This window comes from Passer montanus, unplaced genomic scaffold (assembly GCF_014805655.1).
Source record: "Passer montanus isolate IOZ18808 unplaced genomic scaffold, ASM1480565v1 scaffold57, whole genome shotgun sequence".
NCBI lineage: Eukaryota > Metazoa > Chordata > Aves > Passeriformes > Passeridae > Passer > Passer montanus.
Genome location: NW_024370705.1, coordinates 1,776,620 through 1,803,922, shown reverse-complemented (window position 1 = coordinate 1,803,922; position 27,303 = coordinate 1,776,620). Strand labels below are relative to the sequence as shown.

At 55.4% G+C, this 27,303-nt stretch overlaps 1 protein-coding gene across 5 annotated transcripts in view; it reads right to left on the bottom strand.

Moving 5' to 3' along the window:
* Nucleotides 1–26,805, bottom strand: part of NOS1 (nitric oxide synthase 1) — an 80,712-nt gene extending 53,907 nt beyond the window's left edge. Inside the window, exon 1 of one of the 5 annotated variants that reach the window (XM_039725994.1) lies at nt 26,674–26,805. The gene's annotated coding sequence lies outside the window, so the exon portion shown is untranslated. Of the gene's footprint in view, nt 1–1,369; nt 1,603–3,930; nt 4,240–21,722; nt 21,979–23,941; nt 23,980–26,673 lie in introns of those variants that run through there. The other 4 variants (XM_039725996.1, XM_039725992.1, XM_039725995.1 and 1 more) reach the window with 4 other exon arrangements.
* Between the last annotated feature and the right edge of the window lie 498 nt (nt 26,806–27,303).

The window sequence follows — 27,303 nt, the reverse complement described above, 5'->3', positions numbered from 1 at the left end:
GAGGAAGGAAGGAAGGATGGAGACGCTTCCCCTCCATCTCGGAGAGGCGGATCCGCTCCTCGGGGACTCGGCAGATCGTTGTCAAGTCGCCTGCCAGGATTTCCTCCCGACTGTCATAACTTGGGAGCGTCGGGAGAAAATGTCTGCACCCGGGCCGTGGGTGCTCGGGAGCGGGGCAGCGCGCACCCACCCAGCGCCAGATGTTCCAGATGTGCCCGCACAAAGAGCTCTTTCCCCTCTGCTTTGCCAGTAAGAACCAAAAGCTTTGGGCTGCGAGCCCGAGGGCAAGCAGGGCTCGTCCCTCCGATCCCTGCGGCGGCAAATCCCGCCTGCATTCCCGGCTCGTCCAGGGGGACTGCGAGGTCCTTGGTGGGCAGAGGGAAGGGGGACGATCCGGGCTGAACCCCCGTCCTCCCTAAAGGACAGGAGCCAGCCCCAACAGGACATCCCGAGGGCTGGGATGTCTCCTCCCCACGCCGGGCTGGATGGGGGTCTTGCTTCCACCGCAGTGCCAGGGGACAGTGAGGACACCCTGGGACAGCTGGGACATCCCAGGGACAGGGCAAACAGCGAGGGCAGGACCTGGCGTGGGCCCCACCCCAGCGCGGGGCTCGGCGGCGTCTCCCGCAATGCCCAGCCCTCCCCGTCGGGGAGCGGGGGATCGGGAGCTCCGCCGAGTTCAGCACCCGGGACAGCTCTGGCGATCCGCTCCTCCGCCCGGGACAACGCCGCCCGCCTCCCGAAAGCGCCTTCTCCCGGGACACGGCATCCCCGGGGAAAACTGCCCTCCCTCGGCAGGCTGGCATTCTGCGAGCTGCCCCCCTGCCCTCCCCAAACCGCCCCCCTGACCCCACTTCGGGCAACGGCGGCTCCCGCTCCCCGCCATGGCCCCGGGCAGAGTGCCGCCTGTCCCGGGCTCGCTGCCCGCCTGCCACCCCCGCACTCGGCGCAGCTGCCCTCCCGGCCGGGCACACGGCGTGCCCTGCCCCGTGCCAGCTCGCTGCTCCGGGCTGCGGGGGAGACACCCCGCGGGGCGAGCCGGGCTCGCAGGCGCTGGAGGAACTTTGCGGGGTGCGAGGGACGGGGGGGACACCCACAGCGTGTCCGGGGCGTGGGGGGAGAGTGGGAGCCGCGTCTCGGAGCAGCAGAGCGGCTTTCTCCGGGCACGCCCCGCGCGTGTCCCCGCTCCGCGGAGCCCGGCACTGCCAGGGCTGGGGTCCCGCCGCCTCCCCTTCCCCTTCCCCGGCCGCGGGCACGGCGCGGCCCCGGTGCCCGGAGGCGGCGGCGCTTCCGACGGGGCGCACGGTCCCGCAGCCCCTGCAAAGTTTCGCGGAGAAGCGGCGCCCGGCGCGGGGCTGGGGGCACCTACCGTGCGGCGGAGGGGAGCCGTGCCCGGCCCCGGCCCCGCGGCCGGCCCCGCATCCCTCCCGGCGGCTCGGCAGGGACGGAGCCCGGCGCGGCGCTGGGCTCGGCTGGGCTGGCAGGGGGGAGCCAGTCCTCGCTGCGCCCCTTTATCCCAGCATCACCGAAACGAATCCGCTTTGACGTCCAACCAGGGTTTTTATGGGTGTGGAGCGAGCCGGTGCAGCCCTCATTAGGAGACACTCCGCTCTCCAAATCATACATCTTTTATATAACCTCATTTCCAGCGTGGCTTTTCTCCCCCCCTCCCTCCCCTTGCCGGGGAGCATCGCCCACCCCCCCAACTCCCCCACCAATTAAAGAGCTCAGAGACACCCCCCGGCCCCCACTTGTTGCTGGAAGCTCCGCTTCACCCCCCGCGGGCCTGACTCAGCCTGCCCCGGGCGAGAGGGGGGCTCTGCCTGCCCCGGGGGGCAGCGGAGGGGCTCAGTGCTCCCCAAGTCCCCAAGTCCCCTCCCAGCCCTGCTGCAGCCCCCACATTCCTGTCCCCAGGCAGGTTGCGCTGCAGAAAATCCCGCTCCTCTCCTGGCAGCCCGTGGCTGCTCGGTGCCCAGGGCAGACACCACCATTCCTCGGGGAGCTCCCGGCGCTCCCAGCCCGGCTCCGGGCGCTGCTGGGACATCCCCGCGCCTCGGCTGCCGGAGCTGGCCCTGGGCTGCGCACGGGGCAGGGAACAAAGGGGCTCCTCACCCCATCGCCCCTCCTGACTCTTCATCTGCCCCCAGCGCGGCCCAGAGCAGACCCAGGCTCGACATCAGCCTCCAGCCTTTGCGATTGTGCTCATTCCCATGGCAACAACAAACACACAATTATAGATATATAATATTATATAAACCCAGCGGGCTCTCGGGCAGGGCTGTGGGGTTCAGCCGCTCCCAGCCTGCCCCGAGCCCAGCGGGAGCTCCCACCGGGGCAGGGAGAGGTGTCCTGAGCCTGCTGAAGGTGCCCAGCCCGTGGATGCCCGGCGGCTCCGGTGCCACCCAGCCCCCGTGCCTCACCAGAGGCAGGCGAACAACACAGGGCACAGCAGGCGGCTCAATTACAGAACTTCCCACGGCGAAGGGGAGCGGAGCAGCCCCGCTCCTGCCCGGCGCACCGGGAGCTGTGCAGAGGCGCAGAGGCGGAGAGGACGGGCAAATGCAGCAGCGGAACCGGGGCTGCCTCCCCCGTTCCGCCCCTCCTCACCGAGATCAGGCTGTAACACTGTCTGGGGCTGAGGAGAACGTGATTCTGCCTGTTTAGAGGCAGGAGGACTCATCTAAGAGCAAGCTGCCCAAGGACATCTGCACTAACCCACCGGCCGGGGAGCGCTGCCCCGCGCAGGGAGCAGTGACAGCGGTGACAAAGGACTTCGTGACCCGGTGGCGATGGGCTGGGAAAAGTCCAAGCCCTTCTCCTTGCAGGGCTCACAGCTCGGAGCCGTAGAGCTGCAGGGCTCTGCGGGCTGGAGCAGTTTTCCCTGGATAGGGGTGCAGGCAGACGCAGGCTCACGCAGGGCTGGTGGCTGTGATGTCACCTGTTCGAGGGGACTCTGCGCTGCCAAAGCCACCCCAGCACACGGCCACCAGCACCTCCTGCCAGCGAGGCAGATCCCTTGGAGGAAGCAGAGCCCTGATCCAGGGGAGCAGAGCTCGCTGTGCCACTCTGGGACACGGCTTTGCCAGTCCAGACTCCCATCCTCTACCAGCCCAGGATCCCAGAACAGAGCTCTGCTCATCCCTGGGCCTCATCCTCCGGGGCACGGCAGCGCCTCCTTCCCCACGGGGATGGTTTTGGGATAACCGGGAGCTCTGCTGCTGCCCGGAGATCCGCGTGAGGCAGGAGCAAAGTATCCCTGTGGGGAGGGAGCCGGCGGCCTGCGCTCCCCTGCGCCAGGGAGGAGCCCCAGGTAGCCTTTCCCTCCCGCTGGAAGCCGTGAGTCAGCCGGGAAGGGAAGGCTTGGAGGCTCATAAACAACTACTGAGGAGGCAGCGGGTGGGCTGTGAATGGAGAAGGTGGAGCGAGACCCTCCCCAGCACAGCCGCACCACTGAGCCCCTTCCCCGCACAGCTCCTGCTGTGACAGCCGAGGCTGCGCCTTCCTCCCTCCCTCCAGAAAAAAGCGTCTGGGGAGAGCAGGGAACGTGTCCCTGGCATCCTGCCTCACCCTCCCTGGGCACCCCAGAGAGCAGCCCCCAGCTCTGGAGGAACCCCCCCATTGCCAGCCTCGTCCATGGAAGTTGCTTTCCCCTTTCCCACAGCTGGGAGCCGATTCGGGCGGTGCTGCCTGGGAAGTTATCCCCCAAAACTGCTCGGGAGAGGGAAGAGCCGCCTCCCCGCCCCTCGCAGCGCTGCTGCCCCGTTCCCCCTCTCCTCTGGCAGCAGCTCAGCGCCTCTCGCTCCCGGCCATATGCTGCCAGAGGTTAGGGATAGAAACCGAATATAAACCCAGCGCTTAACGCCCGAATTTCCTCCCCGCCCCGCCGCTCCCGCTGCTTCCCCTGTGCCGCTGCCCTTCTCCCTCACCCACCTCTCGGAGGGGAGCGTGCCGAGGGGCTGCAGCCGGGTCCCTCGGCCGGAGGATCCCGGGATCCGCCGGGAATGTGCCGCTCAGGATGCTCGGCTCTCCCTGAGCTCCTTAGGAACGCGTGGCCTCGCACGGATCACACACACGATCTCCGCGGCTCGGGGGTTACCGGGCTGCTCTTCCCACGCGTGCGGGGGGATCACAGCCCGCGGAGCAGGGCAAGGGCTGAACACATTTCCACCAAAGCTTTGCGCGCCCCGCACACACAGCGGCGGCCGGGAGCGGGGTCTGGCACTGCCACTGCGGCGATTTGGGACAAATCCCAGGATTGTCTGCCCGTGCTCCAGTTTAGAGCGAGCGCCGATGCTGGGCTTTGCCTAGAGGTGGCAGTGAGCCTTCGCTCTTCGCCCTTCCCTTTCCCCGACCCCCGGCACAGCCCGGCAAGTCGCGGAGCTCCGGCGGGCTGGGGCAGGGTGGCTGTGACCGCACAGGGACAGGAGGGACCCGCTGGTCCCTCCGGAACCCACGCACGCTCTGCGGCCTCGGGGGATTCCTTGGCATCGTCCCCTGTGCACGGGGCGAAGGTTGGGGCTCATCGAAGCCAGGTCTGGAGCGAAACTGGGCTTTGATCAAACCCTTAGAACCTGGGAGTTCATGGCCAGGGCAGGTCGCTTTTAAAACATCCCTGGGCCAGCTCCCAGCTCCTCCCTCCCTCCCCGCGACATTTTAGGGGAAAACTCTTTGTCCCCCACCTGCAGGAGCTGTCACAGCCCTCAGCGACCAGGCAGAGCTGTGACAACGCGAAATACCCCAGCACAAACCCCAGATCCAACAAGACACCTGCAAACCCCACCAAAAGCCACGTTTATGTCCCAAACCTCCCCGCCCTGGGGGTCAGAGTTGGAAAACGCTGCTGGAAAGATTCCTTGGGAGCTCCTCTCCTCCTCCTCCTCCTCGGCACGAGGTGGGTGATGAAGGGTGATCTCTCTCTCTCACACGTGGGCACACACGCACGCAGCAAATCTAATAAAAAGATATTAGTCCGAGAGAATTTGGCTCCTGGCATTCAACTATCTCGAGCTTCATACAGACACCAAAGAAATGAGATTATGGGAGCACACAAACAAGAAATTCCAGGGGGATGAATTCATGTTTCATCGCTGTTACAGGGCAGGGAAGGACCTGTCTGTCTTCCCTTGCATTTCTTTTTAAATTCTACTTCAAAATACGAACCCCCTCCCTTCAAAAGTCACATTTCCTCCAGCCCCAAGCCCTGGCACCTTCCCATCAAAATCCAAATTGCTCTCATTATCATTTTAAGGATGCGTTGAAGGGCTGACAAACACCCCAAAGTTCAAGGACTCCTTGTAAATCCGGGGTGTAATTTAAATTTAAAAACCCCGCTTTGACACCTCTCTTGGCAGCCTGAAAGGGGCTGGAGTCACTCCTGGGTTATTCAGATGCAAACCCTGTTTGGAAGCACGAGTGGCTGAGCTGAGCCATCCCCAGCAGCTGGAGCCTGGGGGCAGATGCTCCGCAGCAGCAGCAGAGCTCCACGACTCCACTGGAATCAGCGGAATCGAGATCATTAAAGCCAGCTAAAAGCAGCCGCTTCCCGGGATTTTGTGCCATCTGAGTCCCTATTTCCAGCCCCTTCCTTCCCAGCGGGATCAGGCCCCCAAACGGCACCTCTGAACCTTTAGATCAATTCTTGCTGTAATTACAGACCAGGAAAATCGCTCTCGTGTCAACCTTAAGCAGTAAATGTCGAGGTTTACTTTCCTTTTTTTTTTTTTTTTTTAACGAAGTGACAATTCTGAGGGCTGTGGCTTAAAGACTCTTTTGAAAAGCCCCAAATCCCTAATCCGGAGTGAAAAGTTATCGCTGGAGCACCTTGGGGTGGGTGGCGACAAGCACAGGAAAGGGCCGGGGCGCTGGGTAAATAGGGCCGGGGAGGAGTGCAGCAGCCTGACGAGCCTGATAAGCCAAATCTGCACAGCATTCACTGCAAAAAACCAGCACAAAGCAAACCCAAGAGCACAGAAACAGCTGCTGCCGAGTTCTTCATTTCTAAAGAGGAGCAAGGAGGGGAAAAAATAATATGATAAAAATAATCCGCCACGAAGCAGCAAAGTCCCTCGGTGCTGGCCTGGAGGGAGGAGGCTCCAATTCCCTGCTGGCCCCAGACCCACTCCAATAAAATGTGTATTTTATTATAAATGAAATGTGTATAAGGTGTATCAGGGAATACACTCTAACAGGGAATTCGGGCATGCCACCGGGAGGAGGGAGCAGTGAGTAGGGTTAGGTGGGATTTTGGGAAGGAATTGTTCCCTGGGAGCGTGGGGAGGGGCTGGGATGGAATTCCCAGAGCAGCTGGGGCTGCCCCTGGATCCCTGGAGTGCCCAAGGCCAGGCTGGGCAGGGCTGGGAGCACCTGGGGCGCTGGGAGGTGTCCCTGCCATGGGAATGGGGTGAGCTTTAAGCTCCTTTCCCACCCAAACCGTTCCATGATTCCAGGTCTGGAATCCAGCCTGGATGGAGCACAAAGAGCAAGGAGAAGGTGACCATGAGGAGGGCAAATCCCAGCTCCCAAATTAATCACAGCCCAGCAAAATAATAATAATAATTTTAAAAAACCTTTGAGTGATGTTCACCTCCAAATCAGCCCCGTCTGGCTGATTCCAAACAGCTGCCACGGAGCTCTCCCAGCCCAACTCCCAGAAAAAGAGGGACAAACAAGAATTCAGGAGAAGGAGCTGTCAGATTTTCCTCCTTTTTTTCCCCCAAATCCAACAAAAAGCCTCTGCTCAGCCTTCCCACCAAGTGAGGAGAAGTTTGCAGATGCTGTGCCAGGAATCTGGATGTATTCCTGGCACGGCTGTAATGGGATATTGACACTGCTGGAATTTGAAGCTACTTAAACTTCTCAGCCCCCCAAACCACTTTGCTTTGAGCCAACAAACACCAGCCTGGCCAAGAGAGCTGAGCACCAAGCCCCAGAAGCGGAGTTGGATGTGCCAGACCCTAAAAAACCTCAATAAACAACAACAACAACAACAAAATCTAATAAATACAATACTGTATAATAAATATACAGTATATATAATGTATATATATACAATATATCCTATATAGTATATATAAATATAAAAATATATTATATAGCATTATATATATTATAATACATAAAATAATAAAAACCACTTTGCTTTGAGCCAACAAACACCAGCCTGGCCAAGAGAGCTGAGCACCAAGCCCCAGAAGCGGATTTGGATGTGCCAGACCCTAAAAATCCTCAATAAACAACAACAACAACAACAACAACAACAACAACAAAATATAATAAATACAATACTATATAATAAACATACAGTATATATAATGTATATATATACAATATATCCTATATAGTATATATAAATATAAAAATATATAGTATTATATATATTATAATACATAAAATAATATCATAATATAGAATAATAAAAATGTAATAATGATAATGATGATGATGTTCCTAAAAATCCTCAATAAACAACAACAACAACAACAACAACAACAACAACAAAATATAATAAATACAATACTATATAATAAACATACAGTATATATAATGTATATATATACAATATATCCTGTTGTTGTTGATGATGATGATGATAATAATAATAATAATAATAATAATAATAATAATAATAAGGAGAAGTTTGCAGATGCTGTGCCAGGAATCTGGATGTATTCCTGGCACGGCTGTAATGGGATATTGACACTGCTGGAATTTGAAGCTACTTAAACTTCTCAGCCCCCCAAACCACTTTGCTTTGAGCCAACAAACACCAGCCTGGCCAAGAGAGCTGAGCACCAAGCCCCAGAAGCGGAGTTGGATGTGCCAGACCCTAAAAAACCTCAATAAACAACAACAACAACAACAAAATCTAATAAATACAATACTGTATAATAAATATACAGTATATATAATGTATATATATACAATATATCCTATATAGTATATATAAATATAAAAATATATAGTATTATATATATTATAATACATAAAATAATATCATAATATAGAATAATAAAAATGTAATAATGATAATGATGATGATGTTGTTGATGATGATGATAATAATAATAATAATAATAATAATAATAATAATAATAATAGTAGTAGTAGTAGTACCAACTCAATACAGAGATTTTTGGCTGCCTCCAGACACAGCCCAGTGATTCACCTGGGAGAGGCTCCCCCTGAGCAGCCCCTGGGATCTCAGGCTGGACTGGTCCCAGTAAAGGGAGGGAATTGGGGCCCAGCAGCTCACTGGGGTCCCTGGGAGCCCCGTCCTGGGTGGGGCTGGAATCTCCAAGAAGGTGATGGAGATTTTGCCTGGAGTCAAGACCACCCCTGCCACCCCCTTGTGATTGCCAGGGGTGGGTTCCAGCTCCAAGCCCAGCTCCCTGGCTTTATCCCCCACGTTTCACACACCCTTTTCCCACGGCTCCCAAACCCATCCCGAATTGAGCTGGATTGGCCAGGATGAGGCAGAGGACAAAGCCCACGAATGCAGGATGCTCCCTCAGGAAAGGGAGACCAAAGGGATCCCCAAAAACAACCCCAAACCTTCCAGAGTTTTGGTGCTGTTGGAGAAGGGAAATTGTCCCTGAGTTTAAAATCTGGAGGATTTTCCCCTCTGGATACATCCCGGGGGTGATGGCAGCTCCACCAAGGGCTGGAATTGCTGCCCAGAAATCCCAGCTGCTCTCGGAGGGGATCCAAGGATGTTTTCCTCCAGGATATTTACATCGAGGAGCTTATCCCCAGGATCAATCCTGGCAGGGAGAGGATTCCTGGTGCCTGGAGTGTCCAAGGCCAGAGCAGGGACTGGAGCAGCAAGGTGAGCAATGCCAGGGTTGGCTCTCACAATCAAAAGGCAAATATCCTGTAGATATGTTAATTTTATAGATTTATAATTATGTTTTACCCCCCTTGTGCTGTTAGCAGGGGTGGCCTGGGTTTGGGACCTTTGGGAGGGTCACTCATTGCTACGGCAGCACCTGAGCTCCAGTCAGGATTTATGCAGAGATCTCCACCCCTGGGCAGGGAAGGAGGAGCCGATGGACAGAACTTTGGGAGGTTAAAGGGTTAAAAAGCCAAATGTCCATGGTGTGGGTGAGCACGTGGTGGGGAAAATCCTCTGCTCCTGGCACCATAATAATTTCTCTATTCAGTCTTCTGTTGTGTTTTTGATAAGGTTTAATAAACCTTTCACATTTTTTAAGGTGAGCAGGGTTTCTCACACCGGGATAGTGGAGGCTGGTGGATGGGATGGGCTTTAAGGTCCCTCCATCCCAAACCATCCATGATCCCACTCTGGGCACCCCCGGATCTCCCTGTCCCACCCCTTGCACCTGCATCCTGTGAAAAATGTGTATTTTATGATTGGCTTTTCGCAAATATTAAAATGAATATTATATGTGTTATGTTAGAAAGTTATGCTGTGTTAATTTCTTCAGTAGTGTGTTAAATATAGTTTTAGGTTATAACAGAATGTTAAAACACAAACTATGATATGTAAGATGTTTTTTTAAAGAGAGGAATGAGGTACTCGCACTGAGACAGCAGCCACAGGACACCTGAATCTTTCAGAGAAAAAGAATTTGTTGCTCCCTCATCAGAAGAAACGAACTTCTTCCTGCCTCTCTCAGCCCTGAAGATCCCGTCAGGATTCAGAGGAAGAAGGTGACCCTGACCAGGCAGAATCCTGTGTTTGAATGGAATTTATGCATCATCTATGAGGTGTGTGAATATGCAACAGGTTTTAAAGAGAGGAATGAGGTACTCGCACTGAGACAGCAGCCACAGGACACCTGAATCTTTCAGAGAAAAAGAATTTGTTGCTCCCTCATCAGAAGGAACAAACTTCTTCCTGCCTGTCTCAGCCCTGAAGATCCCATCAGGATTCAGAGGAAGAAGGTGACCCTGACCAGACAGAATCCTGTGTTTGGATGGAATTTATGTATCATGTATGAGGTGTGTGAATATGCAACAGGCTATTGCTTTTAAGGGTTAATCCTCTGTTAACGGGGTCCTTTTTTGGGCTTATTTAGCCCAGAAAGAGGTACCCAGACTGCCTGCAACTCTTTGATTTTATTGTCTCATATTGTCCTAAATCCCAATTGTCCAAATTTTTATTACTCTGATTATATTACTATTTTAATAACCATTCACCAAGTGCTTGGTATTTTCCACGATCCCGTGCAGTTTGCGGTGGGAGGAGGTGAAATCCCGGGATATCCTGTCTGTCCGTGCCAGGAAAGCCGGCAGGGCCCCGCCTGCTCTGATTTCCAGCCTTTCCTGAACGCCTCCGGCCCTTGGGAACGGCTCGGTGCTGGATCCCGGGGACAGCCCGAACGGGGCTGGAGCCCACGGGCCGGACAGACCCAGCCCCACAATTATTTCTGGGCCCGTATGGGAACAGGAGGGAGGGGAGGTGCTCGGGGTACCAAGGAGAGCCAGCATCTAAACCACTGTATTTTATTTTATTTTATTTTATTTTATTTTATTTTATTTTATTTTATTTTATTTTATTTTATTTTATTTTATTTTATTTTATTTTATTTTATTTTATTTTATTTTATTTTATTTTATTTTATTTTATTTTATTTTATTTTATTTTATTTTATTTTTAATTTTATTTTAATTTTTTATTTTACATTTTAAAATTATTTTATTTTATTTTTTAATTCTTTTCTATTTTATTTTACATTTTAAAAATATTTTATTTTATTATTTTATATTAAGTTTTAAACTTTTATTTTATTTTATTGCTTACATTTTATTTCATTTCATTTTATTCTATTTTTAAATTTTTATTCTATTTATTTTATTTTTTGAATGTTATTTTATTATTTACATTTTATTACATTCTATTTTATTTTATTCTATTTTTAAAATTTAATGTTATTTTTTATTTTATTTTATTTTTATGTTCTTTTAAATTTTATTTTATGTTATTTTAGCAATGTTATTTCCCCCTCCTCATCCCAGGGTGTTTTGCAGCAGGAGCAGCTGATGGGCTGGAAAAAGCTGGGAGTTGGGAGCAGGAGGTGCCCATCCATGCAGCCCAAGGGAGGGATTGGAGGCTAAAACCACAGAAAAGAGGAAAAACAACCTCACAAAGAACCAGGCCACCTTGCCCCATGAAAGGCTGGAAAAGAACCAATTCCTCCCCAATTCCCATTTTAAAAATGGGGAGCAAAGGCACAGAAAAGATCAGGGTTTGCAGCACCCCCGGGGCCAAGCTTCAAAGGGAAAGATAAAAACATCCAAACATTTTTCTTCCTTTTCTCACCTGGGTGAGAGACAGAGCCCAGGGGTTTCCAGGACCACCAGGAATTTCTGGAACACTCTCACCCCAGTGGGGCAGCGCAGGCAGAGGAACCTTTGGCAAAGCAGAGGCTTCTGTTTGTCACCAGACAAAGGTTTCTGTTCTGTCTGTTTGTCACCCAGACAGAAAAAATCAGAGCAGGAAGGACCAGGAGGAAAAGCAACAAACCCTGAACACGACCAGCAGCAAGCAAGGAAAGGGCTCTCAGTGAATCCTGGAGCTCTCCCTGCCTGGAGCATTCCCAAGCCCACTCTGCTCCCAGGGAGGCTTCTCAATCTGGGGTGAAAAGAGAGAAATTTGGGAAGTGTGGGGACACCTGAAGGCTGAAGGGGAGGGGGTGGGGATGGCAGAGGCTGGGATTGCACTGGGACCTGGGCTGGGGCTGGCACAGAAATGCATCCAGCCCTGGGGCCACCTCAGGAGGGACCTGGAGCTGCTGGAGAGCCCAGAGGAGCCACGGACATGCTCCAGGGCTGGAGCCCCTCTGCTCTGGGGCCAGGCTGGAGAGCTGGGGGTGCTCACCTGGAGAGGAGAAGGCTCCAGGGAGAGCTCAGAGCCCCTTGCAGGGCCTGAAGGGGCTCCAGGAGAGCTGGAGAGGGACTGGGGACAAGGATGGAGGGACAGGACACAGGGAATGGCTTCCACTGCCAGAGGGCAGGGATGGATGGGATATTGGGAATTAGGAATTGTTCCCTGGCAGGGTGGGCAGGCCCTGGCACAGGGGGCCCAGAGCAGCTGTGGCTGCCCCTGGATCCCTGGCAGTGCCCAAGGCCAGGCTGGCCAGGGCTTGGAGCAGCCTGGGACAGTGGGAGGGGTCCCTGCCTGGAAGGGGTGGAATGGGATGGGATTTAAGGGCCTGATGACTGGGAGGGGTCCCTGCCTGGAAGGGGTGGGATGGGATGGGATTTAAGGGCCTGATGAGCTTTGAGCAGATCCCAGTCCCTGCCAGGGGTTTTCACCTGAACCCCACAGTTTGCCCAGGCCAGGGATCCCATTCCACTCTGCCCTGGCTTCACCCAGTGCCGAAAATGTCCCAGGGATGGACCAGGACAGGACCAGAGCTGCCCCAGCCCGGGGCGATGATCATCCATCAGGAAGTGCTGACTACACCTCGGTGTGATTCCCCTCTCCCAGCAGGAGGAATTCCCCTCTCCAGAGCCCGTTTTCCCCTCACACCTCATTCCCCTTCCCTCTCCAGCATCCTGCTGCTCCCTGAAGAAGTCTCTTGCTCCTTCTCCAGATTTTGGGGTGGTAGCACACTCTCAGAGGTGCTTTTCTTCCTCTCAGGGTCCCCTCAGTGCCCTGCAGGGGAGGCCAGGGCAGCCTCTGGCCCCGAGCTGCTGTCCCAGGGTGGGGAAAGAGCCACAAGAACCAGAGCTGCTCAAACCTTCCCTGCAGCCCAGAGGGAGCAGCCTGAACCGGGCTCCCCCTCCTCTTCTTCTCTCTCTCTCTCTATTTTTCCTTCTCTCCCCGACCTCTTATTCCCAGTGGCCAAGAACATTTAGTCTGGCCGGGAAAAGGAAATCTCATTACAGAATTATGGTTCATTTAGCAGGTCCCACTGGAAGCCCTGCAATAACCACTGCCTTCCTAACAGGATTAGCCAGCGTCTGAACCTCCCGCTCTCCCTGCAGGCATCTCCCTGCCCAAAATCCCAAAAAGAAGCAAAAAAACCCAAAAACCCCCCAGAAAACCCCAAAGAGCCATGGAAAACCGTGGTTCAGGTGGATGCAGGGAGGGGATTGAGGGGAGCTGAAGGTGGAGAATTTGTTGGTGTGAAGGTGGGTGCTGCCAGCAGAGGTTTGAACAGGTTATCCCAGAGCTACCCCAGAGTTATCCCAGATTATCCCAGAGTTACCCCAGAGTTATTCCTGAGTTATCCCCCAGTTATCCCAGATTTATCCCAGACTTATCCCTTAGTTATTTCAGAGTTATCCCAGGTTATCCCAGTGTTACCCCAGAGTTATCCCAGATTTATCCCAGATTTATCCCACAGTTATCCCAGGTTTTTATCCCAGAGTTACCCCAATTATTCCGTATTTATTCCATATTTATCCCACAGTTACCCCAGAGTTACCCCAGAGTTATCCCAGAGTAATTCCAGATTTATCCCACAGTTATTCCAGATTTATCCCACAGTTACCCCAGAGTTACCCCAGATTTATCCCAGAGTTATCCCAGATTTATCCCAGATTTATCCCACAGTTATCCCAGGTTTTTATCCCAGAGTTACCCCAATTATTCCGTATTTATTCCATATTTATCCCAGAGTTATCCCACAGTTACCCCAGAGTTACCCCAGAGTAATTCCAGATTTATCCCAGATTTATCCCAGACTTATCCCAGATTTATCCCAGAGTTACCCCAGAGTTACCCCAGATTTATCCCAGACTTATCCCAGATTTATCCCAGAGTTATCCCAGATTTATCCCAGAGTTATCCCAGACTTATCCCAGACTTATCCCAGATTTATCCCACTGTTATTCCAGATTTATCACAGAGTTATCTAGAGTTATTCCAGACTTATCCCAGAGTTATCCCAGATTTATCCCAGACTTATCCCAGATTTATCCCAGACTTATCCCAGATTTATCCCAGATTTATCCCAGACTTATCCCAGACTTATCCCAGATTTATCCCAGATTTATCCCAGAGTTATCCCAGAGTTATCCCAGATTTATCCCAGAGTTATCCCAGATTTATCCCACTGTTATTCCAGATTTATCACAGAGTTATCTAGAGTTATTCCAGACTTATCCCAGCTTCTCCATTTGCAAATCCCACTTTTCTTTGCTGTCTTGGCCTCTCCCCAGCTGTCCCTTGTCCCCCAGCGGTGGGAACTGGGGATATTAATGTTGGAAGCCCCAGGGATGCCCTGGGTTACCCGAGTGCTGCTGGGCATTCCCTGCCTGCTGCTCCCAAAGCAGGATCCAGGTGCTCCTGGAAGCTGCTTGAGCTTCTCCTGGCACCAGTCTGGAGTCTACACAGTTTTTGTTTGGAAGCACCAACACAATTCCTGGCCTCTGCTCTTGTTAAGAGGGTGGGAAAATATAAAGCAGAGAAGGTGAACTAAAAAGCCAAATTTTGTGGGGCCAGCAGCACATCCCAGCCCAGGCTGAAATGTCTCTGCTCTTCCCATCCTGTCCCCACTCAGACCCAGGAAAAGGGAGTTAAAGAGCAATAAATTGGGTGCAGAGCTCATGAAACCACCCCTGCTCCGGGCTTTCCTGCTCTCTGCACCCCCCTCCCTCCTCTCCTGCCGCAGTTTTCACTCCGGGCTGGTGGGGCCAAACCTGGAGATCCCCAAGGCCACGCTGGGTCACACCTGGAGGGGACACAGGCGCTGTCCCCAGCAGGCCGAGGGTGGCACAGGCAGCAAGCCCGGCTCTGAGCTCAGCCCTGGGCAGGAGGCAGCAGCAGGAACGTGGGAATGTTCAGCAGCAGCTGCTGGGAGTGCCTCAGCAGCAGCAGCATCCCGCCAGGTGTCCCCGGGAAAGGCTCCAGACAGGAGCAGGATCTGCCTGGATTGCCTCCCCTCGGAGCAGGGAGGGGTTTCACCAAAAGGAATTGGGGTTTTCCTGTTCAACCAGGACATTTTTGCACCGACATTGCCAGGACTGGGCTCCTGTCACTGCCTTGCTCCATCACAGCCCTCCTCATCCTCGCTCCTTCCCTCCTCTCTCACTACCCCAGCTCTCGTGGAAAATGGGGAATTCTTTCCCCAAGCCCAGGAAGGCCAGGACCTGTGGGGTCACTGCCCTGGAGTGTCCCTTTGTGGGGTCTCCATGGAGCACGGGGACACCCACTGGGGCTGCCCAGGGACCCTTCCCACGTCCCCACCTTTATCCCAAAGTGCTCCCCACCGTGCCCTTGAGGGCCCACACTGTCAGCTTAGGAAATAATTAATGCACACGTTAATTAAAAACTGGGACTGTGTTCAAGGATTGCTGCTCACTGCAAAAATGCATCCAAAAAGATTTCTGAACAAGATCTGGTCCCCCAAATCTGCCTCAGCACACTCAGAGTATGATCTAGCTATCATTATCATTATCATTACTATGATTATTTCTATAATATAGAATAAATATATAATATGAACATAATAATATAATAATATAAATATCATGAATATAGCAAATAAATATATAAAATATATAAAAATATAAAAGATATAAAACAGTTAAAGTTATAAAATAAATTAATTAATATCTATTTTATAGATGAATATGTAATATATATTATATTATAGTATTTTATATATGTGTGTATATATATACATATATATATACACATATACACACACACACACACATATATATATATATATATATAAAATATGAAGCAAGGGGTGGTCATACTTTTGGGGTAGGTAACTCTGGGATGGAGGGAGGTGTTAATTACAACTAGAACCAAATCCAGCCCTGGAGAGTTCACCCCTCCTGTGAGAGCTGCCCTGAGGTTTATCAGCTCCCAGGTCCCACGGAATTCCCGTCCCTGCAGGATTCCAGACCCGGCCTGGTGTTCCCCCCCTGCTCCCCCTCAGGAGTCCTTCAGGCTGTGTTTGTACGGAATTTTGGGGATGCCAACCCCATTCCACCCAGGGAGCAGCAACTCCAATTCCCCCCGGAATTTCTGCACCGTTCAAACTTCTGCTAAAATGTGAATTTATTTCCCGGTCCTCCCAGGGCAGAGCTCGGTGTTTGCTCCCACCTGGGCGCTCGGCAGGAGCCGGGGCTGGCTGAGACACATCATTAGGAGGGATAAAAGGCCGGGCTGGGTTGTTTTTCTCGGGGCCGTGCAGCTCCCACGCGGTTCCAGCAGAGCTCTGCAGTTAACAAGACTGGGTCTGGAGCTGCGGGGCGCGGTGCCCGCGGGCAGGGGCGAGTGCCGGGGCAGCGGCAGGAGCGCCTGGTGCCCGCGGGGTGCCAGGGACCTCCCCGCGAAGGAGCTCAGGGCTTGGCACCTCCGGCCCGGAGGGCAAAGCTGGGGTGAAAATTGCGGGAGGAGAGGAGAGAGGCAGGGCGCAGAGAGCAGGGAAGGTTTCCCTCACCGACACTCTGGAATTCAGTTTGCAGCATCTCCTGAAGCCAAGGGCTGGGCCAAAAGGCGTTTCTGGAGTGATGGGGACACAGGGGCTGGGATTGTCCCTCCAGGAGGGTGCAGAGCCCTGCTGCAGCCCCCCAGCACAGCTGCATCCTCTGTGGAGAGGGGAGGAGAGCAGAGCCCTGCCCAGCAGGGCAGGGGCAGCCTGAGCCCTGCCGCAGCTCCAGGACACGGATCTCATCCCTCAGGACAGAAATCCCTGTGGAACCCCTCACCCTGGCTCTGGGGAGGGTTTGTATCCCCTTTCCCTGAGCTGGCACAGGGCTGTGGGTGCCCTGCCTCCCCCTGAGCACCATTCCCAGCGCAGCTCTGGACAGGAATGTCACTGGGAGAACTGGGAAGGAACAAACCCCACCTTTTAGCAGGGCACAACAGCCATGGCGAGAGCAGGCCCTGGCACCCAAAGTGTCCCTGCAGCTTCCCCCCCAGCCCTTTCCCCTTTCCCTCTCTGCCTGTTTGTTTATTTGGCCATCCAAGCTTCCAGCAGCAGCAACGGGGTCTGGCAACCCAAAACTTCCCTTGGGGAAGAAGTTCTGGCATCCAGCAGCCAAGTCAGGAGACTCTGGAAAGTTGCTCCGAGCCTGTCTCATCTCAGGGCTTGACATATCACTGCTGTCCATTTCCCTTCCCAAGGAAATCTGATTTGTTCCAAAGTTTATAGTTTCAGTGACCTAATCCCAGCATAGTTGTTCCTGTTTCCCTTTAATTTACTGCCGCAGCTTGTATTAATTGATGGATTGCAGAGGGTTTGAGCCAAGCTAATTGTTTTAGGAACAGAAAAAAAAAAAAAAGGAGAAAGAAAGGGAGATGTGAGGTCCCTTAGTGGATTACAGAGGGATTCAGGGGGAAGCAGCAGCCACCAGGAAAAAGCTCCAAACAGGAGCAACTGCCTGCAGAGGGGGAGGCTCTCCAGGCTCGTGCTCCTGCAGCCTGAAATAACTTCCCTGGGATGACCTTGGGGTGGAGAGCAGGGCTGGGATGGCCCCTGTGCTTCACCCCTCTGGCTCTGAGAGCTGCCCCTGGCCCTGGGTGATGCTGGGGAGCTCCCGAGCCCAGGGAAAAGGGAAAAGGGAAAGGGGAAAAGGGAAAAGTCATCACCCATCACACAGCAGGGGTGATGCAGGCAGCACAGGCTGCTCTGAGGAGCAAATCCTGCTGGAAGGGTCCCACCTGTGATGGGTGTGGGAGTCACTGGGAGCTGTCAGCAGGGATCTGCCAGGTGTAAAACGTGGCCCTGATCTCGTCCCAGGAGAGGGAAGGGGCTCTGTGGAGCAGGAACAGCTCAGGCTGTGACACCTCACTGTGGCAAGGCCTTTGACAGTCCCGTGGCACCAGAGAAAGGAATCATGGAATGGTTTGGGCTGGAAGGGACATTAAAGCCCATCCCATTCCTGCCCTGCTACGGGCAGGGACACTTTCCACCACCCCAGAGTGCTCCAAACCCCAGTGCCCAACCTGGCCTGGACCTTCCAGGGATCCAGGGCAGCCACACCTCACCACCCTCATCCTGAAATGCATCTTCCTTGTATCTCATCTAAATCAACCCCGTCCCAGCTTAAAACTGGGAGCTGTGAGCTGGATCCAGCCCCATGGGGCAAGGGAGGATCTGGGATCTCCTCTGCCCTCCCTCATTTCCTTGTCCCCATCCCTTCCTCCCCTCCTCCATCTCCCCCAGGAGAACCAAAGCAGAACCTAGGACCTCTTTTAGCAGAGAATCCTTTTGGAGATGGGGGTGCAAGGAGGGGACACCCCCAGAGGAAATCCCAGCTCCCAGGACCCCCAACACCCTCTGAAGCACAGCAGCACCAAATCATTAAAGTTTTCCAGGCAAGGAACGCTCTCCTTGGCCAAACCCCCCCTTCCCATAAATCAGCCCGGGCTCTTTCAGCACGGCTCTCACAGAGAGGTTGATTTATTCAGGAGCGACACAGGGAGTTTCCAGATTCACACTAATTGCTCTCCCAAATTACTTAATAGTTGAAATTGCAGTCCTCTCTTTGGAAATCATCTCAGACAGCTCAATAAAAAACTATCAGCGGAGAGACAACTGCAAATTGATAAAGTCTTTGAGACGAGGGTAATATCATTGTTGTCTGGCGAATTTATTCGTCTGAAACCCAAACGAGGAGGATAAACAGCCTCAGTGAGGAGGACACTGCCCGCTGCCGAGCTGCTCAATTTTCCCTTCCAGAACGGCTCTGATTACTCGAGAAGAGGCAGCGCTGCCGAAACCAGGCAGGCACCGCAACGCCTGCGAATAAATCGCTCCAACCTTCCCCTCGCCGAGGAGAAACAGGATTTAAAACAAATGCAATAATAATTATAATGACAAGAATAACAAGACGAGTGCTTGTGGCGGTTCTGGAGGGAAGCAGGGGCTGTGCTCCCCTCGGGGCTGTGGATTCGGGAGCTGGCTGGTGGCCACGGAGCTCCCGCGGGCTTGAAATTGTCACCCAGGAGGGAAGGGGAGAACTTGTTTCATTTTGGCCACTGCCCAATTCCCGGCCGCTCCGGGGGCGGGAGGAGCCCGAGGAAAGGGAGGAGGGCAGGGGGGTACAAGGGGAGAACCGGGGGTGTGGGGGGGCTCCTGGGGGGGCACGGCCCCTTCGAGGAGGCTTCGAGGGGCAGGAGAAAGCGAGTGGGAGCCCAGGAGGAGCCAGGGGCAGGACAGGCACGCTGGGAGTGCCTTCTCTGCCGTGCAAGATTTGGGGCTCCCCCATTTTGGGAGCATCTCCTCTGCCATGAAAAGTTTTGGGGCTCCCCCATTTTGGGAGCATCTCCTCTGCCATGCAGGGTTTGGGGACTCCCCCATTTTGGGGACATCTCCTCTGCCGTGTGATTTTGGGGCAGTGGGGTGCCAGGGAGGACCTCAGGCTCCCCATGCCGGGGTGACCCCACACGCTGGCAGTGGCAGCCCCCTGTTCCACGCAGCCGAGCCCCTGGCACAGCCCCCTGCCCTCTCGGGCCCAAAAAGCTGCTCTTTTCTTCTGGTTTTAAATCCATTTCTGCAAGGTTTGGCAGGAGAGGGGTGGGGGAACAGGGTCGTTGTCACCACTGACGGACGGGCAGCGCTCCAGACCCACAAAGATCCTCCCCTCCCATCCCCAGCTCGGGGCATCGCACCAGGAGCAGCAACCAGCAGTTCCTCCGGGCTGGGCACGGGGCTCAAATGCAAAATACTCAAAGGAGAGGCCCCAAAACCTCCCAGTTTTCCCCCAGAGAGCAGCGTGGCAGCGAGGGGGTTACGAGGAGCCGCTGCCCAGCACGGTGCCAGGAGCCACAGGGATCTGAGAGCCAGCCCGGCCGATGGCTGCCATCTGCTCCTGGCACCTCGTGTCACTGCCGGAGCCCGACAGCGCCCGGGAGCGGGGGGAAACCATCCCAAAGCAGCCCCAAACCATCCCACAGCCCCAAAGCAGCTCCTACCCATCCCAAAGCCCCAAAGGAGCCCCAAACGATCCCAAAGCCCCAAAGCAGCTCCTAACCATCCCAAAGCAGCCCCAAACCATCCCAAAGCCCCAAACCATCCCAAAGCCCCAAACCATCCCAAAGCCCCAAACCATCCCAAAGCCCCAAACCATCCCAAAGCCCCAAAGCAGCCCCAGAGCGGCCCCGGCCCCCCCAGCCCTCGCCGGGGGAGCACGGAGGTGCCACAGCAGCTGCCACACGGGCGGGGGGGACACGCAGGGACACAGCCAAGCTGCTGGAGCCCTCTGGGGTGTTCAAGGAGCTGCGAGAGCCTCAGGGCCAGCGCCGTGTGCCCCTGTCCTTTGTGGGGTGGCCGGGGACAGGGAGACAACGAGAGGGTGTGGTTGAGCCTGTGGGGTCCCCACTACGCTTTTCCTCACTCCTGGCACCCAAAGGTGCCCCAGGAGCAACAATTCCTGCAGAAAGCCCAGCGGTGCCCCGCGTCCCGAGGAGCTGCGGAGGGAGGGTGAGGTGGCAGTGCCACCCCAAAGGGCACTCGCGGCCACCCGCGGGGCCGCGGCTTTGATGCCACGGCAGGCGCGGGGAAGAGCAGCTCGGAGATCCATCCCCATCCCTCCGGGAAGGCGTCCAGGGGAGCCGGCTTGGCAGAGCGGGCAAGCGGAGCGGGGGACGGGCGAGCGGCGGCGCAGAGCCCCGGCTGCCACGGCCGGGTGACCTCGGAGCCGCGGGGGAGAGCGGCCGCGTTTCCTGACCCACATCCCGACCCCCCCTCGGGGCTCGGGGAAAGAAAAGCCCTTTAAAAAATAAATAAAAAGAAGTCTCATTCATCATTCAGCCTCTGTTTGTTTTCTGCACTCCGCTAAGCTCAAACAAGCAAAACAGATTAGCTGGGCTCATTTGTTTCCTACTTAATTACACCTCTTCGGTGCTGATGTAATATTTCAAGATTTGGGTTGCTAAGGCTGAAAATCCACCTGCCCCCCTCCCACACCCACCTTGGCTTTTCATTCCCATCATGAAAAAGCCCAGATGGAGATTTTTTTCCGAAAAAACTCCTCTAATTATTGAGGAATTCAAGGCTGTGAATGCAGAAGCTGCCAGCGAGAGCTCAGGTTGTCAGAAGCAGATGGACGCCAGCTCCAGCTTTTGATCACAGGCTCGGAACCCCTCCCCAAAAAATCAGGGAGAAGGGGGGGAAGGACCCCGCATCTGCAGCAGCACACGGCCGCGGATAACTTTAGTCATCCCCCCTCCCTCTCCAGGGCTGCTTTGGCATCAATAGGACTTCCCAGGAAGCCGGAGCAGCTGCGGTGCCGACGCAGTTTGCAGGATGAGCTCGGCGCTGGAGGAAGGAGCGCACGCCTCCTCGCAGGAGATGCTTCCCTTCCCTTCCCTTCCCATCCCTTCCCTTGGGGTGCTTTTCCTTCTCCCTTCCCCACAGCCGCACCCCGCACCCCGCGGGTGCCCCAAACCTGCCCTGCTGTGCCCCGGGCAGAGCACGGCCCCGCCAGCCCACGCTCGGAGGGGAAGCTGAAGGTCCCGGGTGGAGAAAGGTGCGCCTGGGAGGGGTTTGGAGGTTGTCACGACCCTAAAAGGGTCCCGCAGAGCCCCCAGCCAGGAGGGCGCTGCCGACATCCCCAGCCCACCCCAAAGGTGCGGGGTGCGAGGCCAGAGGTGCATCCGAGGCGAGGAACAAGTGGAGCGGGCAGACAGGAGCGATCCCCCTGCGATTCCCAGCGGGAACCCGAGCAAACCCCCCGCTCCCATCCCCAACAAAGCGCTCCTACAAAACCACAGCTCCCGCTTCGGCATGTCCGCCCTCCGGGCCACCCCGAGCCGCCCCCCCGGCATGTCCCCGCCGCCCCAGCCTTACTTGTGTCCGGGGGGGCCGCCTGCCCGGGGCCCCGCTGCCCCCGCCCGGCCGCCGGGGCCCGAAAGGAAGAGCGAACAAAAGGCACACACCGAGGCCATGGCAGGTCCAGAGGCAGGGCTGGCCGGAGCCGGGGAAGGAGGCGCTGGGCAGCGGCAGGAAAAGGGCTCGGGCGGCGCTGGAGCTGCGGGAGGGCTGCGGGAGCCGTGCCCAGCCGGCTGCGCCGTGCCCGCCGCCTTCCCCACGGTGGCATTGCCCCCCGGCGGGTCCCGCAGTGCCCTCGTCCCCTCTGCCCATGCCCAGGACCCACCGTGCTCAGCAGTCCAGCCGGGACCCCCCCCGTGGGCTGGGACACGGGAAATCGCTGCTGGTGGTTTTGGGGACAGGGGAATGCCCGGCGGGCAGCGGGCACCTGGCACCGGCCGCAGCCCCCGGGGCTGGCGGAGGAGCCGGGTTATTCAGTAACTTTTAATCTCTCGCGGCTGGAAGCTGCTCCACGCCTGCCCAAGCACGGCTCTGAGCTGGTTTTCGGGTGTTCAGCGGGGGCTGTGTCTGACCCGCTGGGGCTGGGAAGGAGGGTGAGCACGGGAGAAGCCCCGGGGTTGAGTTCCGCACATCCCGCTCGTGGGAAGGGCAGGGAGAGCCCAGCAGCCCCTCAGGGCCACGGAGCATCAGCACCTTCCCTTCCCTTCCCCAAAATGCATCTCCCAAAATTGCAGAGTGGGAAAAGGGTGTTTCCACCCCACAGCACGGCCCTTTCTGCCCTAAACCAAAGGAATTTTATCCATCTATTAGGAAAAACTGATTTTTCAACCTGTTCTCAGAAGAGCAAGCAAGGAGCTGCTGTCCTTGACGTGCAGTGGGGTTTTGTTTGAGGTTGATCGGAGATAACGGAGCTCTCCAGGCCTTTGGAAGGGTTTTCCATTGATTTTTCTCAGCTCCAAAGGAAGGCAGAGCAGAGAGGCACATTCAGGCTCCTCACCACAACCTCAGCCCCTGCTTGCTGCAAAGTCAGGCATGCCTGGACAATTAGGAGGCATCCAAGGGCTGCTGCATTAATTAACGGAGTCCTTGGAGATTAAATCATCACCAGGGACCCGTTGTCCCTGTCCCCTCCAACTGCCCCATCCAGCAGGACAAGCTGCACCTCAGTCCACTGTCAGGTTCTGCTTCAAAGCCCCTGAACTTCCCCAGAAACTATTTTCTTATTTAAATTGAAGAAATTTTAACCCCAGTGAGAGCTCTGAGGAGGGAGAAATGAGCTTGGCCCGCCTATCACACCAACACAGACGTGGCTCTCTTGCCCAAAAGCCTCAGTTTAACTCTGAGCAGCCAAATAAAAATAAAATAAAAACAGTTTTTGATGTCGCATTGCTGTTGTCAACACCTCCAGAGCAGGTCACACTTCACATGATCCTTCCCATCCCGAGGTGACTCAGACACAGCTCCTGAGAGCAGGAACCCTGCACGGCCTCGCTCCAAACTCCACTTTTATCCATTTAATCCAGCAATTCCCATTCCCAAAACCAGAATCCATCCCTGCAGTTCTGTCCCATTTAACCAACAAATCTCCCTGGGAAGGATTTTTGAGCAGCCACCTGGAGCAGAGGCATTGGGGCAGTTCAGTGGTTCTGAGCCCCCAGCTGTGGCTTCCAAATCCCAGATCCCCAGGATCCCTCCCCAGACACCAACCAGAATCATGGAAATAAGGAGGGAGCAGTAGGAAAAGGGGCTGTGACTGATGGACAGGCCAATTTCCCACTTTTGTAATTGAATTTATAGGGGGCTTGGACATCTCCAGCAGCACTGGAGGAAGCCATGGATGGATGGATGGATGGATTATGAATTATGGATGGGTGGATGGATGGGTGGATGGATGGATGGACGGATGGATGGATGGACGGATGGATGGATGGATGCCCTGCAGCTGCGGTCAGGCAGGAACAGGCAGCTCCCACCAGGGAAATTGCTGGTTTTGCAGCTTCCCAAATATTTGAAGCCAAACCCTTTGCCTTTCCCATTTTATTCCCATGACAAGAGCAGTGGATCCACAATTCCCATCTCCCTTTAGGAGCACAGCACAACCTTCCCAGCCACTCATGCCCTCAATTCCCCCCACAACAGGCACCCCAGAGCACATGATCCCATCCAGCAGCATCCCAAACCCTGGCACACGGATCCAGCCCGGGGTATCCCCCCAGCCCAGCCCAGATCCCGCTCACCGCTGCCCCCAGGGATGGCCACGGCGTTGTTTCCCAGGAAAATCAGTCCCAGGGCGCTCGGTGGGAGGTGTGGGAGCAGCTCTCAGGGCAGGTGTGCTGTATTTAAGGAGTGGGGTTGAGCAGGGATAATGAGGCAATCAATCCATTTTCCTCCCAGCGCCTCGGGCAGCTCTGCACGGAGCCAAGCCCGGGGGCAGGAGCTGGGGAAAGGCGCCGCTGGTGTCTGCCCAGCCATGGAGCAAGGAATTCTCACTGCCAGAACCAGGGAAATCACACAGCCAGAACCACAGAGTTCACCCATCCACAACCAGGGAGTACACACTGCCAGAACCAAGGAATTCCCACTGCCAGAGCCAAGGAATTCACACAGCCAGAACCCAGCAATTCCCACAGCAAGAACTAAGAAATTCCCTCTGCCAGAACCAAGGAATTCACACTCCCAGAACCAAAGAGTTGCCAGAATCCAGCAATTCCCACTCCCAGAACCAAGGAATTCTCACAGCCAGAACCAGGGAATTCACACTCCGAGAACCCAGCAATTCCCACACCAAGAACCATAGAATTCCCTCTGCCAGAACTAGGGAATTCACACTCCCAGAACCAAGCAATTCTCACTTCCAGAACCACAAAATTCCCCCTGCCAGAACCAAAGAGTTCCCACTCCCAGAACCAGCAATTCCCACTGCCAGAATGAGGGAATTCACACTCCCAGAACCTCAGAACTCACACTGCCACAACCACGGAATTCCGACTGCCAGAATCCAGCAATTCCCGCTGCCAGAATCATGGAATTCCCACTGCCAGAACCTTCCCCTTCCCCCTCTCCAGAGCCTCCCTGCACCCTGTGGAGATCCAGGATGTGCAGCTGCCCGTGCAGAGCCATTCCCACCCGGCACAGCCCTGCTTTGGCTGCTCCCAAAGCCTGGATGTGCTGCTGGAAATGCACAACGAGGTGGGAAGCAGCCAAATCTTTGGGGTTTGGGGGGCTCAGGAGCTGATCCTCTTGTGGGAGGGATAATTCCAGCAGCAAATCCCCCGTGGGAGGGGTGAGCAAGGAGCCATCCCCATGCAGGGAGCTGCAATTGGGGATGAATGGAGCGTGCAGCTGGGAATAAGAGTCAAGGGAGGTTAAATCCCAAAAAAGAGCTTGGCCACGTGAAGGAAGGACCCATCATGCTGAGCATCATCACCCATGGGATTTGCAGGACCAAAAATATCCGAAACCCAATCCCAATGTCCATGAGCTCGGGGTGGCTGTCCCCTCCTGCAGCTCCTGGTCAGAGAGCAGCAGCCAGGGCCACCAGAGGCTCTTGGTGTCACCAGGCACAGAGGGACAGCAGGGCCCCAAGTGCCACTGCAGCCAGCAAACCAACCTCTGGAGAAAACCAGGCATTCCTGGAGTGAGTTTTCCTTCAGGAATCCTGCTGGGAGCTCCCAGCACGGATGGGGGGAATTTGGCAGCACCAGTGAGAAGGAGTTTGGAAAAAATTGACAAAATGGGTTCCAGTCCCTCCCTGGAGCATCCCAGAGCTCCCAGACTGCAATCCCACACGGAATCACCCTGCTCCAGCTGCCAGGCAGCTCCCTGCATGGGGATGGCTCCTTGCTCACCCCTCCCACGGGGGATTTGCTGCTGGAATTATCCCTCCCACAAGAGGATCAGCTCCTGAGCCCCCCAAACCCCAAAGATTTGGCTGCTTCCCACCTCGTTGTGCATTTCCAGCAGCACATCCAGGCTTTGGGAGCAGCCAAAGCAGGGCTGTGCCGGGTGGGAATGGCTCTGCACGGGCAGCTGCACATCCTGGATCTCCACAGGGTGCAGGGAGGCTCTGGAGAGGGGGAAGGGGAAGGTTCTGGCAGTGGGAATTGCTGGATTCTGGGAGTGGAAATTCTTTGGTTCTGGCAGTGGAAATTCCATGGTTCTGGGAGTGGGAACTCTTTGGTTCTGTCAGTGGGAATTGCTGGATTCTGACAGTGGGAACTCTTTGGTTCTGGCAGGGGGAATTTCCCTGGTTCTGACAGTGGCAATTCTCTCATTCTGGCAGTGGAAATTCCTTTGTTCTGGTAGAGAGAATTCCTTGGTTCTGGCAGTGGGAATTCCTTGGTTCTGGCAGTGGGAATTCCTTGGTTCTGGCAGTGGGAATTCCTTGGTTCTGGCAGTGGGAATTCCTTGGTTCTGGCAGTGGGAATTCCCTGGTTCTGCCCCATGGCCATGGGGCTGGAGGAGTCTGGAGCTGAGCTGTCCCCACAGGAGCTGGTGGGTGAGGAGGATGGGAGTTCAGGCTGAAGGCTCATCCACCGTGCCTGGCTCCTTCCAGGACGCTGGAATGTGTCTCTCCACCAGCTGGAAGTGGGGCCATGGAGCCAGGGGGTCCCACAGAGCACCCCTATCCCACAGGATGGGGGGCACAGGGATCTCCTCATGCTCTCCAGAGCCTCTGGGGATGTCTGGCACCCCGAGGTGCTGGGACAGGTCACCCACACCCCCGTGGGACAATTCCCCCTGGGACAACTCTTCCCCTCCAGGCGCCCAGGCACAAACCCTGAGTTTGGAGGAATTATTTTCCTTCAGCATCTCCGACCCTTCCCCACCCACGGGGACCTCACAGCACCCCCAGGGCCCCCTGACCCCCTCCCACCCCTAATCCAGGCACAGAAAGCCACCCTGTCCCCCCAAACCAGGAATAAATAAAAAACTGGAACACAGGAAAACCTTCAGCCCGTTTTTCTACCTGCTGCTGCCCGGGGCACGGCTCGGCTCTCTGGAGGAGGCTGCAGGGGTCAAGTTTAGGGCAAAAACCTGGGGATTGGGAATCTCTCCTCCTTCCCAGAGCTGCCAGGAGGAAAGGACCCCGCGCTGGGAGCCCGGCAGGAGCTCACAGGGGTCGGGTTTCTGTCCCCGAGGGCAGCGTAAAAATAGAGGTGAGGACAGAAAATCTGCTGAGCAATGGGGCAGCGGCGGGGGCTCGGAGCAGGGCAGCCCCTTCCCCGCTGGAGCCCCCGGGACGCTCCCGGCCGGAATTAATCCCGGGTTCCTGCGGGATCAGCTCCGCGCTGGCTCGGAGCCGCGACCCTGCCAAGGGCCGCTGCCCACGACACAAGCGGCCAATTAGCCCGGCCTCGGGCACTGCCTGCCCGGGGCTCCCCGGGGCTGGGGCTGTCCCTGGCGCAGGGCAGCCCTTAATGAGCTAATCAAGCCCTAATGAAGAGCCGGAGCTTCAGCCGGGCGGGACCCCCGGGCCGTGCTGGGGGGGCTCAGCCCAGCCCGGCTCCCCCCGAGAGGAGCGGCCCTGCGCTCCTTGCGGCTCCTGAGAAAGGCCAGACGAGCCCGGGGAGGAAACATAAATCAGAGCTGGGAACAA